Genomic DNA, 5,976 nt, shown 5'->3' on the forward strand with positions numbered 1-5,976 from the left:
GATTATGTTAGTTTCTTTTTATTTTAAATTCATACCCGAGTTTATTTTGTACGTAAATTTTAATTATGTTAATTAGTTCCACAAAATTCCATGAGTTTATTTTTACGCATATTTAATTATACCAGTTCTATCTTTAATATACTTGCATCTATTTTTGGGTTAAGAAATGTTCCAATCCCCTTGGGTAAATTTTCAGCATTTCTTTCTATTCAAAATAAAATTATATATATATTTTTAACACAAAAATTGTGTGGCATGAGTTTATTTCTACGTTACATTTTTATGTAAATATGAGTAAAGATAAGATTTTCACCGATATTATTTTAAATTTCATAAATGATAATAAGATGATTTTCAAACCCCTTATGGCAACGAAAGTTCAAAGTTACAGATGCTCGGTACCGCAGCTTAAAGTTTATACGGATCAGAGTGCACCCACACTGTTTACAGAGTGGTTATTTATGTTAGTGGATTTCTCCTGAGTGCACACCTGGTTTAAGTCCAGGACTTAATAAGGAAAATCTCACTTAAAGTTTACGTACGTTGATTTAGTTTGGTCGGCCAGCCAACTAAGTCCAGTCTTCGGACCGCACAACCCAGTCATGGGGGTAAACATGACTTACGGCAAACAGGCCTAAGGGTGGTTTTTATAATATATGTTTATACATATTTAATTACGTATACAAGTTACTGATGATTTGAAGGAAAAGTATAAGTTTACGTGAAAAGGATCATTCTGGTGCTTAAATGACGATCTAAGGAAAACGTATAAGGAAAAGTATATGTATGTTTATCATTAAATGTTTTTTACAGTTTTAAAGTTAAAAGTTTAATTTAGCAGTTATAATATATGATTATAAAAATTTACTGTTGAAATTGATGACAAAAGTTTTATGCAGAAATTTTTAAATTTATATTTATTCTAAAAGCAGTCTTGAAGTTATATTATTAAATATTGTTTTACGAAATTCTTTAAAAGCTCATTTTAGCCACACACTAATAATAATCTTATTTACTTACTGAGCGTCGTCTCACCCCAATCATATTTTATTTCAGATAACTCTGAAGGACATGTCGGAAATCAGGCTTAGCAAGCATGCGGGTGGGGATTAGAAAAATAAAGATTAATTAGAAATATAGTATGATTTCAGATATTTACGTTTGTGTAATTTTCTTCTTTTGAAATAAGTGATTGTAACATGAATAATTAGCGCTCTGGTTTGAATAAAATTTGAGTTTATTTGCTTCCGCTGTAAATCAGTAGTAAAAAGTTAATATCCCAGGCCCCTCGGGGTCGGGGTGTTACAAGAAGCAATCAGATGGCTGATAGATGGCCGTGTGAGAGATGGAGCGCCAAGTGTTAATAATCGAACGGGGGGATCAGGCATAATGATTGGCTTCTGACGCAAACAATCCAGGCCATTGACGCGCTGCGGGGATCAGAAGACGACTTTTGAACGTGTCAAGGATGTTGACATTGACGAAATCATGGTCATCCAAGTTAGTCTAGATCGAACCGTGATAGATTTTTCATCAACTTGGCTTCATCCGGGGCATTTACGGGAAACGTTGATCGTGCGGCTTCGAGGGTGACATGCGGCTTTCTGATCGGATGGGCATGAACTTGCCACGTGGAGAGATCCTGCGGCTTTCTGATCGGATGGGCTTCGAGGGTGACATGCGGCTTTCTCATTTTGTTACTTCTCTCATCCTCTACATGCTCTCTCTCTCTCTCTCTCCCAAACTCTTCCCTGCAAACCCAAATCTCTATCTTAGATGGCTCACCCTCTTCTCCTTCTCTTCTGCGAAACCCTAGCCTCCCTCTACAGCTCGCCACAATCCACTCCTCCTTTTTCCTCCTCGTCTCAAATATGTTTCTTCCTGAAAAATCCCCACTCTCTCTCTCTCTCTCTGTTCCTTCTTTCTCACAACACCCCTCTCTCCTCTCTCAATCCCCTACAAATTGAAAACCCTAACCTAAAAATTGGTATGAACCGATCTAGGGGGTGAACCAGTCAAACATTGACCGATTTTGGGGGAATCGGTTTAAGGTCCGGGTCAGGACCAGACTCACCATGTGTCGCCCCTATGAGCTACTACGTGAGTGCAGAGGGAATTGCCCACGTGGTGGAATTTCGGCTATCGCTGAGCGGGAGCAATCGGACGACTGACAGACGATCGTGCGAGACGTTGATCATGTGGGAGATGGAAAGCCAAGTGTCAGCAATCGAACGGGGGGATCAGGCGTAATGATTGGCTTATGACGCGAAACAATCCGGGTTGTTGACGCGCTGTGGGGATCGGACGACGACGTTTGAACATGTCAAGGATGCTGACATTGACTAAGCCAGTCCAAATCGAACGGTGATGGATTTTTCGTCAACGTGGCTTCCCTCGGAGTGTTTATGAGAAACGCTAATTGTGTGAATTCAAGGGTGACATGCAGCTTTCCAATCGAACGGGCATGAACTTGCCACATGGAGAGATCATGCGGTTCCAAGGCCTAACATATTTAAACTGAAAATTTTCCTTACTCTCATTTTGTCACTTCTCTCATCCTCCGCACGCTCTCTCTCTCTCTCTCTCTCTCTCTCTCTCTCTCTCTCTCTCTCCTCTCTCTCTCTCTCTCTCTCTATCTCTCAAATTATTCCCTGCAAACCCAAATCTCTATCTTAGATGGCTCACCCTTTTCTCCCTCTCTTCTGTGAAACCCTAGCCTCCCTCTGCAGGTCGCCACGATCCACTCTCCTTTTTCTTCCTCTTCGTCTCAAATATGTTTCTTCCCGAAAACTCCCCACTCTTTCTCTGTTCCTTCTTTCTTACGGCACCCCTTTCTCCTCTCTCAATCCCTTGCAAATCGAAAACCCTAACCCCTTATTCTCACTTTCTTCTGTTCTTCTACTCTCTTCCTTCTTTGTTGCTTTCAGCACCTTATGCAAACCAAAATTCTAAAGCTCTTCAGTCTGCAACTCCATGATCGGAGCCTTAAGGTTTCCTTCCACTTTGGGAGTCTTTGGTGAAAACGTAACTTCAGGAAATATGGATCTTTCAAAACTCCTAAGCTTCTCTCTCTCTCTCTCTCTCTCTCTCTCTCTCTCTCTCTCTCTCTCTCTCTCTCTCTCTCTCTCTCTCTCTCTCTCTCTCTGTGTCTTCCCTTTTTCCTCCAATACTCTCTCTTTTCCTAACCTTTCCTTATTGAACCCCTCATAACCCCTCCCTTAAAGGCTTCACCAGTTTCAGTCATGATGGTAGATCAATCGATGCTCAAAAGGTGCTTTGTGGGGGGTTTTTTTGGGGGGGGGGGGTGAGGTTGGTCCAGAACTCAAGAGGAAGGAAGGCCTTTTAGCTTCTAAGGATGTCTCCTCATGAAAATAAGATAAGTTTTTTTTTTTTGGTATTTTGATTTTTTTTTTCTGGATCTTTGCTTGAAATACGAATCTGGTATTTGTTTATGATGTTGTGGCCTTGGTGATGATTTGAAAACTTGTGATTGTTGTGGCCTAAATTTTGTGACAATTTGAGCATGGTTGGTGTTTGGGGTTCCTGATCTGGGTTAGGGTTTCTGCTTTGGATTAAAGACGGGGCGACTCGTCTTCATCCGATGAGTTGGTTTGAGGGGGTAGGAGATGGATAGTCAATGTGGCTTTCACTGTAGAGTTGTAGACGTCCACCTGACGGTTCGGACCAAGGTGTGGCAAGCCTATCATACTTATAAACATTTTTTATTCGGCAATGGTCAGCCAATCATTAGCTTTTGGGCTACACAACCTATCATGGGGGGTAATACATGACATCATCTAGTTATTCATCTTGGGTATATTTCAGTATTACTAGTTATATCAGGTGATTTTATGAACAGTGAGATACAGTATGATTTAGTATAACTATGAAATTGTATGTTTATTCAGTTATGATATTATTAGTGTTTTCAAACATGTAATATGTACTGTACATTTATTATAGCACGCAAATATTCATGTTGTCACATAACTGTATTTAATTTATTTCCCTTACTGAGAGGTGTCTCACTCCAACTTAAACTATTTCAGGGAACTCAGAAAGACAGGCGGACTTGCTCTGCACCTTTGAGGCAATTGTTCTACCCTGCTAGAAGGGTGAGTTTTGAATTAGGGTGAGTAGGTTTTTGATGTAAGATTCTAGTTTTATCTTTTGATGTTTTTGAGGATTGTATATATACAATAATATAGTGACATGTAAGGATCTCTGGTATTGTATTATATGGATGAGTGGATGAAATTTATATTTACTATCGCTTAGGTGTCCGCTATGTATGACAGGTATGTCCCCGTTACCTACGGGTTCGGGTCGACTTTGCTATATCATTAGTTATTGGTATCAGAGCATTTAATGTGATTGATTATGTAGTAAATTAAGCAGGTCGTTACAAGTCTCTTACTAAAATATAAAGTAAAGTTGTGTATTATAGACCCATTGTGATCCGTTCCTAGACCTTGCATATGTCAGAACTTTATGCACCGGGTTGTCCTTTTGTTTTTAATATAGATTTAATAGCTTTATAATTGTAAATCCTATATTCTCTTAAATTTAATATTGTCTACAATTTAAGAACTATTTAAAAGATACGCACGATTCCAACAATTAGAATTTGAAATTGTCAAACATAAAATGTTATATTAATATTTACTCATTAAAGTGATATAATATCTTATAACTGTCAATTATAAAATGCTATATTAATGTTTACAAAAACTAACTTCAGTAAAATTTTACTAACTAATATAACATCTTACAATCAATGCATTCTAAATGATACATGGAGCAACGATCTGTTGTAAATCATTCTCTCTTGTCTGACTTTCGTTCTCTCTCCTTCCATTTTAATCGCCTAATTAATTTTCCATTCTAATTTTAAATGGGACATTTATAAATTAAATAATATGTGTTTTTAGACTTGAAATTTAGTATAAGGGTAAAACTATATCAAACAAATATACTAAAATTAAGTATATAATTTCAAATATTAAGACCATGTCTGGGGATAAGTTTTTATTTGGGCTTATTTAGCTTTACATGAAATATAATAAAAAATTGTATTGAGTTTTGCCCAAATTCAAAACTCAAAATTTACACTCTCAATGCAATGTAATTAAAATTCAAACTTATTGATTAAAAATAAGAACTTAAAAAAAAAAAAAACTAGCAATTTATTTGTTTAATATTTTTAGAAGCAGAAACAAATTTAAAACTTGATTAAATAAAAAATTACTTTACAATATTTTACTCTAATTATATTTGTCGGTTCACCTGATTATTTTATTTAAATTTTTGTTTATATAAAAATAATTTAATTTACAAAAAAAAAAATTATTCAAATGAAAGTATTGTATCCGACAAGTTGGCAGACCACAAAATATATATTTTTTGTTTTTTCAGAAGTCTAGCAATAGACACAGAACTCCAAAATATATGAAACTAATCAGTAAGTCATTGGTCGGGGACTAAGGGTGTTAAAAAGGGGCATTCCGAGAATCGAACTCGGGACCTCTCGCACCCAAAGCGAGAATCATACCACTGGACCAAATGCCCAGGGACGGTATCCAGTGTGTATGTTTAAATCTAAAACCTGTCCAGTTTGGGGGGGGTGGGGTTTGGGGTGGAATTTTTTCCATACTGAGTTTTTAATTTCAAATATAATAAATTTCCCGACAATTGTAAAATTTATGTAATGTTTACCCTGCATAAGTCTATCAGTAAGAATATGTTGGAAATTTAGAATAAATTAGGAAAGTACTAAAGTTGCATTATGAATGTGGAATTCAAGTTAAGAATTTCAATTTAAATTGATTTGTATAACATTTAATATAATTTTGTATTATATTTTATCAAAATTCAAGCCCTCTCTTAAACTCAAGATAAGAATGTTGTAAAATAAAATAATTTAGAAAAAAGATTACTCATGTAGTAGCATATTGGGTTGACATAAAATGAGATAGG

General features: G+C 36.4%; 1 non-coding gene across 1 annotated transcript; it reads right to left on the bottom strand.

The window, feature by feature from the left end:
- Positions 1–5,496: 5,496 nt before the first annotated feature.
- On the bottom strand, positions 5,497–5,568 carry TRNAP-UGG (transfer RNA proline (anticodon UGG)). The gene has a single exon. It is a non-coding gene; the product is annotated as a tRNA-Pro (tRNA).
- Between the last annotated feature and the right edge of the window lie 408 nt (positions 5,569–5,976).

Source organism: Malania oleifera, chromosome 3 (genome assembly GCF_029873635.1).
Source record: "Malania oleifera isolate guangnan ecotype guangnan chromosome 3, ASM2987363v1, whole genome shotgun sequence".
Lineage (NCBI taxonomy): Eukaryota > Viridiplantae > Streptophyta > Magnoliopsida > Santalales > Ximeniaceae > Malania > Malania oleifera.